Source organism: Callorhinus ursinus, unplaced genomic scaffold, assembly GCF_003265705.2.
Source record: "Callorhinus ursinus isolate GAN/ISIS: 27379988/994484 unplaced genomic scaffold, GSC_fseal_2.0 scaffold1, whole genome shotgun sequence".
NCBI lineage: Eukaryota > Metazoa > Chordata > Mammalia > Carnivora > Otariidae > Callorhinus > Callorhinus ursinus.
Window position 1 is genome coordinate 7242768 of NW_027397063.1, and position 15273 is coordinate 7258040.

The 15273-nt window shown below is 39.3% G+C and overlaps 1 protein-coding gene across 8 annotated transcripts in view; it reads left to right on the forward strand.

The window, feature by feature from the left end:
* GRIK1 (glutamate ionotropic receptor kainate type subunit 1) overlaps nt 1–15273 on the forward strand; it is a 364878-nt gene that overhangs the window by 120986 nt on the left and 228619 nt on the right. The window lies entirely within an intron of this gene.

A 15273-nucleotide genomic window follows, 5' to 3' on the forward strand; every position in this document is an offset into this window, starting at 1 on the left:
AATACTGCATGCTTCTGAGAAAGCTGCCTGGAGAAACCACAGACCAGCCTGTCCCAGTAAACCAAGTGCTGGATTCATTCTATGAACTCATATGCATGGAAAACGTGGGGGTGTATCCTCTACCCAGGATATCTCATTTCTCCCTGTGTATATTTTTTTTCCTTAGGATTTTAAAGCCCTATCCATTATGTCTATGCAGTCAGTCACAAAGTATGAACTGCATGGAGGAGAGGTCACACCTCAGTGAAAATATTGCTGCAGGCTTCCCACCTTTGGAAATGTTCACACACTGATCTGGGCAGACCCCTCAGTGAGATCCAGGGGAACTGAGGGCATCCCTTCCAAGCTGGCCCGGCCGGCATGCTTCAGAATCAAAGGAGCATATTCGCTCATCTGTGTGGTTCCTAGTGGCTTCACAAATGAGCTGGCACCGGATGCTAGATGCTGATTATATTATTTGTGAGAATCCAAAAGTAATTAAAGTGTTCACAGAAGAGGAGAATACAAGTATGTCACCCTGATCTAGTCACAATTGTCTTCACACCATGGGGCCTTTAAGACAGATGTTGGAACATGCTGTTATCACGACTGGAAGCAAATCATTACCGATGAAACTTAAAAAACAAAATTGGAGATCAAGGTGGTTGGTTTTTTTTTTTAATAAATGACAAAAGATTCAAGGATATTCTTCCATTGCTGTCGTTCATGTACTGCTTCGCTTTCTTGCAGAAGGGGTTGGAAGACAGAGTTCAAGGTCTTTGGCTGGGAATCCGATAGGCGTCATCTTAATTTCCTATAGCAGCGCCATGTCTCTTTCCCTTATTTATTCGTTGATCTGCCGAATAAAGAACCCTACTATGTGCCACATGTTATCCCAGAAGCTGGGGTTATAGCTGTGAATAAGACAGGCAAAGTCCCAGAGAGCTTATTTTCTGTTGGGAGAGGTAGGAAATAAAAAAGCAATTGAAATGATATATATTGTTTCACATGGAGGTATCTGACAGGTAGAAAATAAGTCAGATGGGAAGTAAAGAGTAACTGAAGGTTGATGACCCATTTTAAAAGGAACTGTTTCAGAAGGCATCTCTCGCGGAGGGCCTTTCAACAGAGACCTGAGGTAGGAAAGGAGCGAGCCGTGTGGGGCTACAAAAAAAAAAAAAAAATGAGGATTCCAGGTAGAGGGGAATGCCGGAGCAATGCCTGGAAGTGTGAACATGCTTGAGATTTAGGAAACCTCATTGAACATATTCAAAATAGAAAGGAGGGGCTGGTAGGCAGAAGGAAATGTTTTCTTTGGCCTCATTTAGTATTTGCCAGGCTGTATTTAAAATCCACTTATAGTTCAAGTAAAGAGAATAAAGCAATTCACCAACTAGCACTGTATTTGTACACCCAGAATTGCACAATTTAATGAAAATGTGCTCTCTAAAAGTAAACAGACATGGTGTAAATACCAATATGCTGATTAACGAGTTATTACAGAGGGCACACATGAGTGAAAATATAATTTAAATTTTGGTTTTCTGACCTTGTCTAATGCCTTGAAAGCTAGGGATAATTCAACCAATTTTACATTACTTTCCTCTTGTCCAACTTCCACTCCTTGAAACTAAGGCTTGATTTAGTTTCCAAAGAATCTAATTTCACCAAGATTGCTGTGGAATGTCTCTAATGATGCCCTTCACTTCCAGTTCCACTTGGTGCCAGCAGCCGCGGGCACCACCAAATTATTGTGAAGCTGAATGAAATAGAGCCATTCATTGGAGCTAAGTAAAAATAAACAGTTGAAATTGCCTGTCAGTCTCAGGGGGGAAATGAAGGGCCGGTTAAAGATATCTTCCCTTTTGATAAGAAATTTTATTACTTCGGGGGTGTGTTGGGTCCACATGCCCAGAGTTAGCCAGCTGCCATATCACCTTTGCTTCTGTCTGAGCCTGTACCTCCTGCCGTGTGGGGTGCCCTCATCAGCAGGAATGATAATGGGTGTTTAATGAGCACCTCAAGTCTGTGGGGCTGGAACCAAGGAGCATGGCAGAATTTTGAGTCTGTTATTGCTACCTCTCGATCTTTTTGACTTGCTCGCTAAGCCCTTCTGCTATCCTATGGATACTGTGTTAAATTCCTGAGATTACTAACTTTATGTGTTTCTCCCTCTCGGATTCAATAAAGGGAAGAGGGCCACACAAATTTATGAGTCCGGTGCTTGTATTCCCAAAGATATAGCAAAAGAAGATCAACTGACTTTGAAGAAGGAAAATGGGAACTGTGTTAACTAATTATATCTGATTACGCTAGCCTTACCTATAACAAAATCGTTGGTTTTAAATATTCAATTAAAATTACAATGCATTTCATCATGTTTCCTTCCACTTTCCATTATGCTTCCATAAAGTGCATTGAAAGGGAAATACTTAATGAAAAAAAAATACATTTGCTAAGTTGGGATCAGTAAGAAAAATTGGGGTTGAGGAAAAATGTGGTCTGAGAGGGGGGAAAAAAGCTAATTATTTCAATGGAAACACAGTTGAGAATACAATCTTCAGTCGACCCTGTGAAATCCAAAGGGTGCATCCTTCACTTTCTTGGTGTTTCAAGGAAATTATTTTCTCACATTTTTGTTCTAATTCACCCAACACTTTACAGGACCAGGAGAATGCGGCGGGGTGGGGGGAGGGGCGGGGGGGCTTGAGGAAAATTACAAACTTCACCTCGAACAGCAGGGGACATTGCAGGGGCTGGCTAATTCTGAAAGCTGAACACTGGAAAGATGCATTTTCAAAAGGAATTTTGGATAAGCAGAATGTATTACAAGCACACAATTCCCTTTAGCCCTTCTGGAAGGAGCCAAAGCATGAATGAGGAACACTGGCATTGCATGCTACCAGAACTTCAAAAAGAAATTGGACATGCTTTATGTGACTTCTATTCATCTGCTAATATAAAAACAACCCGTCTTCTGTTTACAGGTACTTTTTTGAATGTCCTGGTAACTACTCTAATACAAATAACATATCAGATTGGTGGTAGAAAAATTTCCCACAAGGCTGGCCCACAGTGGCAAGTTCCATTCTTGATGCTACTAGTCGATATGTATTCAGAAATTGTGTATTATGCTTGTGAGCCAGAGGCATGCCCACTCACTTTTCAACTCTTGCCAGCTTTTGATTCATTTCTAGCTATTCACTGTGGGAGCAGATCACTGGAACTCACCAATGAGTTCTGCTCTTGTATCTGAGAGCCAAAACCATAAGTGTTGGAGAGTGGAATTAATCCATCTCCGGCTTTCTTAAGGGCCTCACAAATTCTTGTCAGCCACCTCAGTTCTGACTTAAAACTAGAACTTCCCTTCTTTATTCTGGAAATGTCTGTGACAATAGGAATCCATTCTCTTCTGCCTTTTTGTTCTCATCTATCATTCCTAGTAGGACAGCATAAAATCTCAGTGGGGAGGAGGCCATTCTGAATGCTCAGTGATCCTTTCCTTTCTCATCCTAAGACTTTAACATACTCCCTTTGCAAAGTCACAAGTTCTTACGAACTGCAACAAGCCCTTCAGTGAGAAGACACCAGGTGTGCCCAATGCCTATCACCATGGAAACTGGCTGGGTCCTCAGATGGAAGAAGCCGATTTGAACAGACAAGGCTATCAGGAATCTGTAACTCAACCTAAACACTCATTGCTATGCTAATGTTCCAGAGTCATCTTGAGAAATTAATAAAATGACTGTTAATGTTCTTACCTATTCCAAATCCATGAGAGAAAAATGGTGGATGGACCTGGTCCCGGAAGGCAATGAAGATCTTCTGTAATAACAGACTACTTACTTTGTTGGGTAATAAGTGTATATCGGCAAATTGGTTCTTGAATTCTCTGCTTTATTGCTATGGTTTGTTGTAATTATAGATTTTTAAATCTATTTTTAAGAAGACAATTTTAAAAGAGAACATCTCCCCTTGAAAGTCAGTCTATTGCCTTTATTTTTATTCTTTAGATTTTGATAATTAAAGGTACTAAGTTATCAGTTAAGGTTATGCTTAGCTGTTATAACAAATCCCAAAATGTTTAATGACCAAATGCAGTCTTTTCTTCCCTAGCTCCCAGACATTCAAAGCAGATGATCCTGACAGCGACCTCTCCTCCAAGTGGTAATTTCAAGATCCAGGTCCCTTCTGTTGTATGTCTCTCACCATTGCCATGCTTGTCTGCACCAAGCTCATAGATCATGAGTGGAAAGATCTTAGTAGCCGTCGATGGAAATGGTGTACACCACTTCTGAACACACTACATTTTTCTAGAACTCAATCATATGGGCACACCTATTTAGAGAAGCAGGAAAATATAGTTAGCTATATGTCCTGAGAGAAAAGGAAATGAGATTGGTGAATACATAGCCAGTGTCTGACACACAAACTCTACTAATAATAATCCCATTTTTACATATAGTATGCACTTTTTAAATTTCCTTAAACAAAGGTACATTCTCTATCAACCTTCTGAGTGCCAAGATCTGTATGAAACTAAATTTTACAGTTAGAAAGGTAAGAATAGCTAATTCAGTTGTGAAAGAAAAAAAAAAGAGAGAAAAGGGAAAGAGGAAAGAAAGAGAGAGACAGGAAGGAAGAATGAATTAATTCCTGCCTACTTTCCTCACGGAGTACTCAAATTTTGAGCTCAATTTAGTTCAAACAAAACTGAGGCTAGAAATATGTCACCATTGGGGCACCCGAGTGGTGCAGTTGGTTAAGTGTTTGACTCTTGGTTTCAGCTCAGGTCATGATCTCAGGGTCATGGGATCAAGCCCCACACTGGGCTCTGTGCTCAATGCAGAGTCTGCTTGGGACTCTCTTTCCCTTTCCCTCAGCCCCTCCCCTTCTCTCTAAAATAGATAAATCAATCTTTAAAAAATATATATGTCACCATGAAACAGGTCCTGTGCCTTAGAATAAGAACACCACCGAGATCAAGTACGTACCCCACTTGGCTAGCTATGTAAAAGAAGGAACTATTACCTGAGCAAGAAAGAGACACTAGCAACCCAACCCTACAGAAACAACTCAAGAGGAACAATGTTGCATTTAAACTTCAGGGTTCCCTCTGGCATGACCATCCTCCCATGCCTTCCCAGTTCATCATAGCCAAAAGTACAGCTACTTGGAAGGATAGAAGAATCAGGCCAAAGCTGTGCTGTCTGTCACTGGAAGATTGTACATGTGGCTACATATCTTTTCTCCCACCCCACAGCTGCCACAAAGACATGACACTGTGCTGGCAGGCTATCATAATACTTCATACATCACTGGATCTCCATAAATACAGTTAATTACCAGATCATGAGCAAGGGCTTTTAAAAGAATTCTCAATTCACATCTTGAACTGTTGAGACAGGGGTTAGATGTCATACTGACTGAGGACAAGCTGTTGTTCTGCTATGTCCAAATCCTGCTGACAGGTCCTGAAAACCAGAAAGCCTGCAAGGAGTGTGCTGCATCTTAATCAAGTAGCATGGAAAAGGGAAAGACAGAGCTTCCAATGAGAAAAGGCGAGGACTACCTGGAATATGGTTAGGGGTATTAAAATACATTTGTTTTCACTGATCACATCCAACAGTAACTGCAAATGTTTTTCATAATATCTTTAATACATTCAGATTAAGGATAGACATAAGTATGAATGTTGCCTGTTGTTGACTTTTATTCCACTGAACAAATATCAGCCTGAATCCATATGGGCAGGGAGTATGTGAGTTCTATTCTTTGTTACAAGTCCCAAAAGCCTAAAATAGCACCCAGTGCAAGGTAGGTACTCACATATAAATTAATGTTGCACTTCTATAACAACTTAATGAAGCACTATGGGATGGTTCCCTAAATAGTTTAAAAGACTCCTGAGTAGTGATTTTTGACATGGATATTACCCCTTAGGATTGATACTTGAATGACATGGAATAGCTAGCTACATCTATACTTAACAGGTTAGGAGAGGGTGAGATGGAATGTTTCAAAATTATTATCAGTGAGAAAAAAATGCCACAACCATTAACATAGACATAATCTGAGATTTACTGCAATATCAGAGGAATGATTCTGGATTTGTCTACTTCCTATACTCTTTTTATTGAGAAAAAAAAAGCTCTCAAATTTAATTGGATAATTGGTTTGTTATTGGCTGACTGATTAGTTGTTTTTTAAATGAACTGGGCCACCCAATCACACCAAAAAGGCCTATGTAAATTAAAATATCAGTGTTAAATTAAAGGGTTCAATTAATATATATATATATCATAGGTTCATTTTATGTAAATTTATGATGTGACAAAATTATGATTTTATAAACTGTCATTCAGATTATATTGGGATGCCTTACAAAAATGCATACAGTAAATTTAGGCCTTTTTTTTCCAGGCTCTAGAGCATGATTTTATTATTTATTTTAAATTATTAAAAAGGTTTATAGGTGAGTTGTGTTTTCCTGTCACATTTTCCATGACCCCCTTTGCTTCTTACATGACAATGTAAGTCCCAATTGTAATAGTGTTTGTACAGAGAAATGCTGATTTACAATGAAGTGTTTTTGCAAAACTGCCAAGTTTATATTGTAGTAAAATCAATGATTACCTATATCAGTGATCACAAGTTTCGTTTGCAAACTCTGAAATCTTGATTATGGTTACCCTCAAGCACGATGACAAGAAGGAATGTTCAGCAGAAGTGTTGTCATGGCTGATTAGCAATGTCACCACAGGTATCAGAATGGGGAGGGCTTGCACCCTATGTATTTGCCATCTCTGACCTACATTAACAAATATTTAAAAAGCAAAAACATATGTTGCTGACTGCTCTTTTGACCTGAACTAATGCAGCTTTCTATAAGGTATCTGGTTCCGACTACATTCACTCTAGCGGAGTAATTTATCCACTAGAAGAACACAGCTAATATCTTCTTAGTTCTCAAAATGTAAAAAGCAGGTGGATTATACTATATTTGGTTTGCTCAAACTAGCTTTAACTCCAGAAGAGGATTTATTGGTTCATACATTGGCAGTTCATGGGAGGTCAGACTTCAGGGTCAGTTTGATCAGTGGCTCAATGATGTCGTGAAGGCACTACGGGCTTCTGTCACTTTTCCCTGCCTTCCACCAGCCAGCTTCATGCTAGACCAGTTCCCTCATGGTGGTCAAGTGGCTGCAGCAGTTTCAGGCTTCTTAACCACATACCACACCATGTGTGATTGGGAGAGTGAGCGTCTATTCTAGCATTGTAACAAGGTGGGGATTTGCCCCTGTGGTTCTCTTAGGTCCCAGGACCGCTCGTGAACTAAATGCTGTCACTGAGGGAATGGTGTATGCTAACTGGCCTTTGCATCCAGGCTCCATTCCAGTAGCTTGGAGTAGACTGAGCTTTTCATAAAGTTCATGGACTATACAACCTCATAAAATCTAGGAACTTGTGGGAAAAAAATAAGGGGGAAATAGAGTTTGGGTAAGCAACTAAAGGTGTCTACTCCATGACCTAACAGCCTGCCTTTGAGAAGTGTAATCAGTTAGGATCACGGGCTCTGGAGCAAGAATCCCTGCATCTGAACACTGCCTCTTCCTCTTACTAGCGGTATAATTTTGGCCAAGTTAAACTCCCTAGCTCAGCACCTCAGTTTTCTAACCTGTAAAATGGGGATACTAATACCTTATAAGCCTGTTAGAATAAAATAAAATTATATATGTGGAAAATTTAGAATAATACCCGGTATTTAGTAAATACCATACAATTCTTAGCTGTTATTATTTTTGATAGGCTTATTATATAATTAATTTCTCTCAGATGCCTTCATCTTTACACATACAAAATGGGATTTGCGTGCTAGGATGAGAGCATTGGAAAGTTCCCAAACTATGAGCCATTCATATTCTTAGAACTTAGTAGTAGCAATTGATAATGTAAAATGGGATTTTTTTTTTCTTTAGAGAGAGTCATAACTAAATGGCAAGTAATTTGCCTTACTATCACAGTGCTCTCAACACAGTCACTTCAATATCCTGATATTATCTTTGGGTGACTTCATAATTAGATTCCAATTCTATATTCATTCCACTCAAAGAATATTGCTCTTACTGAGGAACGTTTTGTGTTCTGTTTTTATTTTTTAATCAGAGTTGAAAATGGACCGTACTTTACTGTCTCATTAAAGACCTATCCTTCATGCGCATTTTTTTTCTCATGAAGCCCTTCAGTGTATTTTCCAGTGCGGTGTGGAAACTGGACATACTGTTGGAAAAGGGTAAATAACAAACCTTTAGAATCTCCTTTTCTCAGATGAAAATATAGCTTAAAAACTTTCTCACAGGCCTTGGCTGATATTTTAGACAGTTTTCTTTGATTACGCATGATATAGGTTAAGGGGAAAATGGGTGTATGGGGGAGTTGTTATTGGATAAAGAGGTAAATTCCACATTCAGAAGAGATGAGCTGAGCTGCCAGGCTTTGCAGCGACTGAAATGATAGGCATTACGGTCTCTGATGCCAACACAACCATTTGTCCTTCTTCCAGCCATTTGCCTTTCTGTATCAGTACTGTCCTCCCAGACCAGCTTTAGCCACGTGATGCCGGATCAATTCTCCCCCGCCGCCCCATATTCCATGATTGAAAGAGCTTTTTCTTACCCACTTCAGATAGGAAAAATTCCAGAGAATGAGTCTATGGGACCAGACTTCATCGTGTGCACATCCTATGACTAGAAATGGGGGTCAGTTACTTGGATCAGGGGTTGAGGATCCTGAGTATAGGAAAATTACAAGCATCATAGTTGGGAACTTCTTAGTGGGAAGATAAAAGTTTTTTTCTTATTTTACTAATACTTTGAGACAGTGAGCCAAGTGTGGATTTGGACAGAGCTGAACAACATATTCATAGAGGTAGGAAGGTAGCTAGTGCACCCTTCACAGTTCTGCAAGAGTACACGCATACTTGGAGTAGAGCCAGATACCTACTGAAGGGCCGGCCCAGAAGAAGGGCCACCAGGATCCCTCTCACCAGCCTACATCCCCCATTGCCTTCAGGGCTGATAGAGCAGCCCAGTCTCAGAAAAATCTCTCAACTGAACACAGAGCATTATCATGCAGTTTGTTGACAATTTTCTGCATCCTGCCCTGAGGACAGGAGCCAGGAAATGGAAAGCCTGTAGTTCTGAGATGTTCATTTGCTTCTGAGGTGCATATAATTGCTGATTAGTTTGGCACTTAGATATATGCCTTAACATTTAGTTTGTGAAAGATGAATACATTAGCCCTGCAGGAACCATAACTATGGTAGTTTCTGACTTGTCAAAATGCACTTTATGCATTTCATAAAATCATTTTTTTAAATAAATAAAGTTGGAGTTATGGGCCAAATCTCATCTAGAAGACCAGAGCTGAAGGATAAAGTTGTGGTTTCTTTATAAGGTGGGGCCCTAGATTCTTCTAGCATTATCTTACATCTGACTGCAACACTGTCTATAAAAGGATGGTTACCATTCACCTGGCCTAGATGGCAAACATCCACATCTCATTGGGCCTTAGGGTCTGAATTAAACCAGAGCATTATGTGATGAAACTGTGCCATATGTCTGATGTCTTTGTTAATCAATTAATAAGCAGCCTTCATATCTATAAGATTACACTGAACACTATAAATGATATAAACCCCCTGAAGGAACATGCAACTCCTTATGAGTCATGTTAAAAACATTAAAGGAAGATTAGGGACCAAATTCTAGGTTATAACTGAGAAAATAAGTCAATATGTACTTTGTGTGGGCTAGATTGGTCCAGATCCATTTCTTGAAAGACACAGGGCTTGAAACAGGTCTCAGGTGATGGACAGGAAAAAGGGTATTCTTTACAGTCTCTATTTTTATGATTGGTATAGATATGTAGGGTTGAAATTGCATTTCAGGCAGTGTGAGTAGCCTGAACCAAACCACAAAGGTGATCTTGGAAGCTCCCGTGGAGTGTAGAGAGAATGATGCACAGTAAATCATGTTGGAAGGTGACTGGCAGGTGATGAAAGCTGGACAAAAAGATTTACACTTGGTACAATAGTTTGCTGAACAAGGAAGTCATGAAAGCAATATTTTTTTGAAACATAAGTCATTCCGGTCTGTGCATGAGTGTGGGTGCAGCACGCACATGGGTACATGAATGAGAAAGAGGGAAAAGAGAGGTGGGGAAGTGTCAAGTCAATTATCAGAAGGCAGAAGTAGCAAGCTTATTGAAGGTATGTAGTAATAAAGTCTGAAGTTAAGATGATGACAGAGACATAATGAGTAAAGTTCATAAAGATATTTTCTAAAACAGGAACAGCCAGACTTGACGACACTGAGACACAAAAAGGGGATACTCCACAGCTTTTGGGTTGGGAGACCGTTGAAAATTCAGCCTTTGCTGTTCATGTTGTGTCATCTCCTAGTTCCTTCCAAGTGGCCAGCAGTTGAAGGGAATTATTTCTGGTCATTATTAGTGTGACTGGGAAAAAATGTCAGCTTCTGACTGGATCTACTCATTGTTCTATCGGAGAGAAATGAATACTAAGATATACATGAGGAATCCCTGCACCTTTGGATTTCAATGCCCAGCCTTGCTTGATTACAGTTTGTGTTCTCTCACAAAGACTGATTAAGTGGGACTTGAAGGAACGCTTACCTCTAGGGAAAAAAAGACAAGTGACAGAAATTCTTGGTGAAATAAAGTTGGTAGAAGTCTGGGGTATAATTACTGCTGGGTTATCATTTGTGGAGGAACGTTAGTTTCCTTTAACAAATAATTTCTAAGTTCAGAATTATTTCTGAAAAAGCATTTGCATCTCTTTCTACATACGCACACTTAAACTTTGAATAATGTGGGGGTTACGGGCACCAAGTCCCCTGTGCAGTCAAAAATCCACATATACTTTTTAATTCCCCCAAGAATTTAACTACTAATAGCCTACTGTTGACTGGAAGCCTTACCGATAAATAGTCAACACATATTTTGTATGTTATATATATATTATATGCTGTATTCTTAAAATAAACTAGGCTAGAGAAAATGCTATTAATTATAATAAAAAACACACTTACAGAACATACTGTTTTTGTTGGAAAAACCTGTGTATAAGTGGACCCCCGCCATTTAAACCCATGTTGTTGGAGGGTCATCTGTATAGTTGTAAATATCTGTGGATGTGTATATATCAAAATCAACTGCAAACACATCCAAAGAGTTGAAAACACGTTCCTATATCTTCATGTAGTCTTATAAAAAGTAGTTAATCTCAATTTTATTGAAAATACAGCCAATTAGTACACATCAGTAGTCAAGCAAAATGACAATAGAGTCCAGGTACTACTAAATATGAGTACATTCCACCTCAGGCTTCAGCAAATTAGTGAAGTCTGAATTCAATTTGGCTGCCTGATTCAAGCCCCTGATCAATACAGACTAAAAAGAATTGATGGAGTTTTCTACTCTTCAGACCAGGTCAGCTAAATTTAAAGAGATAAGTACCACTTAGAGGAGTGAGTAACAGTAGCGCCTGGGTTGGGGTGTGGTGTGGAGGAAATGGTAACACTGAAAAGCATGAGTCACTACCCCCAGGATCCTGAGTCCATTTCTGTCACGAATCAACTATGTGATCATGAATGAGGACTTCACATCTATCAGCCTCAGTTTCCTCACTTGTAAAATGGGAGAGTTAAAAACAATCATTTCCACAGGTAGAGATCTGATAGCATTTTTAGTGAGATCATGACCCTCCTTCTGCAAACCAGTTGTTAGCATAAGATTCATCATTTGGAAAACCAAAGCCATTACTGTCCTTTTTCTCGTCACAGTGGTCTGACCCTTCAGCACACATTGATCATAAGCTATTGCTCCTCGCCGCCCCTTCCCTGCAAGGAGCTTGTTTTCCCCAGTGCTACAGCCCTGACTTGCAGTTTGGTTTCCAAACTCTGCCCTCCTCCATCCATGTACACATGTGTCTTACTTTTTCCCCCACTACTTCAGTATCCTTTTATCTCCCAATGCACTCTAAGGTCTTTGCGGTAGAGACCATGCCTTGTATTTTCTTGTATTCTCTACACTGTCTGACGTAGCCTCAGACATACAGCAGGTGTTGAGCCAAAGCCTGTGGGCAGGTGGGGTTTGTTTAACTAACAGACTCTTAATTTTCACTCAAAGAACTTTTGGTCTAATAGGCCAACAGAAATTCCAACAAGAAATCATCAAATATGATATACGGAAAATGTAATGCCTGGGAAATGATAAGAACATATATTTCTTTTTTAAAGTTTCAAGACCTTAGGGCATACTCTTAAAACAGCCCATTCTGTCATATATATGAGAATACAGTAGCACTGACATTTAATGTTTACATGAGAGGGTGCTGTCTTAAAATCCTTTAAGCTGGAGTGAGGAAAAAAAGGTGGATGGACAGGTGCCGTATGCATGCACACACATGTGGGAGAAAGGTTGTCTTCCTTTCTATTTGTAAAATCACTTTCTGCTGTTCTCAGAGATAAACTCTGACACCTAAGAAAGGAAAGAACTGCTACTATTGAATTACTGCATGTCTAGAGGGAATAGCAAAAGGCTATGTAGGCTTTAAGAAAGCCAGATCGCATATTTCATTACACTTGATAACTTAAAAAGGATTTGCTTTCACATACCCGCATAAAAAGGAATCATCTAAGTTCTCGTGCCATCGCATAAGAGAGGGATGCCCTCTTCTAGCTGGCAGGGACCTATGAGATGGTCCAGTACAATGCCCTCCTCTGTGGAAGAAGTTGTGAGAGCCCTCTTAGGTTTAAGTATATTTTACCATTTTCTACTTAACAAAACTCTTCCATGGTTTATTGCAGAGCAACTATTTAAAATGACCCGCTTATTGATCTCATAAAAGGAATTTCTATCTAAACATGAATATTAACTATGTTTAAAAAAAATAGGAACACCGAAACTTGAGCTCTGGAATCACACACACCTGTGTTCCAATCCCAGCGAGACCCTTACTAGAAGCCTGGACAAGTGACCTGAGGTCTTGATCCATTTGTTCACTTTCCCTCATTAAATGAGAGATGTTCTAGTTTCTACCTTAAATGATACCACACATACGGCACAAAATAGTGCCGTATGTGTGGTCAGTGCCCATTCCAGCTTCAATCTTAAGACAGTTGTGGTTTATTTTTACATTCTGATTATAAAATAATATAAGACAGATTCTTTTGTTATTAACATATAATGTATTATTTGTTTCAGGGGTACAGGTCTGTGATTCATCAGTCTTACACAATTCACAGCGCTCACCATAGCACATACCCTCCCCAATGTCCATCACCCAGACACCCCATCCCTCCCAACCCCCTCCACTCCAGCAACTCTCAGTTTGTTTCCTGAGATTAAGAGTCTCTTATCGCTTGTCTCCCTCTCTGGTTTCATATTGTTTCATTTATCATATGATCTCACTGATAGGAGGAATTTGAGAAACAGGACAGAGGATCGTAGGGGAAGGGAGGGAAAAATGTAAGACAGATTCTTAAATCTGGTGGTTTGATAGCGCATTCATATCCAATACAGGACAGGAAAAAAAGTGAATGTATCTATGGAATATAATAGATGTGGGGAAAGGGTTGATAACTTTTATTGAACATGCTGAGGTTTACCCCAGGATTGCTGGTGTTCTCAGAATAATGCAATTCCAGGCCACATTCGTGACACCGAGGTATTTTCAAAGATAGTATTCTCTGAAGATAATCACTGATTGTCAGAAAAGGACAAATGGAATTGACTGGTCCTTCCTTCTCAGCCCTTCTCCAGCCCTCTTCTCTCTTCCACCAAACACACAACATCCAACTAAACCACCCATCAAACAAAGCAAACCAGTCGTATAATGACTTCAGACTGAATGGTGACATCTTTAGCCAATGAATGTTTAAAGCAAATGAAAATGCATAGTCTCTAGAATGTGTAAAATTAATACCATTCCAAGTACCAAAGAGGCTTTGCAAATGCCAAGTTGTATTAGGGAATTGGAATTGAGAGGAAAAAGGGACCTTAGAAGTTTTTCTGTGAATTGCTCATTGAAGTCACTCTAAAGTTCTTTCAGCAATGCAGTAATGGATGAAGAATTTTAAGATTTATTGGATTTACTGGGGCGCCTGGGTGGTTCAGTCATTTAAGCGTCTGACTCTTGTTTTCAGTTCAGGTCATGATGAGACCCAGCCCGGCACTGAGCGTGGAACCTCCCTAGGATTCTCTCTCTCCTTCTCCCTCTGCCCTCCCTGCCACATGTGCACACTCTCTCTCTCTAAAAAGTAAAATAATAAAATTTAAAAAAAAGATTTTTTGGGATTACTCTCCTGCCTTTCTTTCAAATTACTGTGATACGACACTAAGATTGGGCTACTTAGAGACTTCATTTATTCAAGTTGCAGAATTTAAGGAAAGAAAATAAAACAAACATATAAGTTACTTTATAGCTCAAAGCTATACAGTTGTAAGAAAAAGAACTAACATATTTAAAGTTAAACTATTTGGCATCACTTACATTCAAAGAATGAAAGATAACCTTGGTACACATAATAGAGTTCAGTTTTATCAATGCTGCTACTAGCTTTATCTATACGGGCACCAGGAAAACCTGAATGAAGAATTTAGTTATTTCTTTTTGATCTTCTAAGAAATTTTAGCAATAGTATCTTTGGATGTTCTAAGGAGAGACCTCATAAAGCTTATTATCAAGTGGGATCAATGGAAGACGAAGAGCCGAGTATATTGTAAAAGACAGTGGATAGAAAGGATATTTAATAAGTGCAGTAAATTTCTTACAGTCTGTCTTCAGGACGCATTATGGTGTATAGATGCCATCTACTCTCTCTAATTTGTTTTGTAAATACTTCGGGAACTCATGAGCACAAAAGCAAAAGACAACAGTATTTTAGTCATTGGGCCTTTAACATATCTGAAAGCAGGCTTGGAGTCACACTGAAAGGGATTTCACAAAGACTACAGGAGTCTAGATCTACTCAGAGGAGGATGGTTGAACATTGAAAGAAGAAACTTTGACTAAAAGAGATCCAGGCAGAGAATTGTTAAAAAGACAAGCTCAGGCACAATGTTACCCTTCACTTAAAATTCTACAACTTTTACATGGAACTTTCCATTTCAAGCAAAAAAAAAAAAAAAAAAAAAAAAATCAGTGATTAATTTAGCCTACTAGCCTTGCAAATTCAACCATCTACTTTATTATGTTGACAAATGTCAACT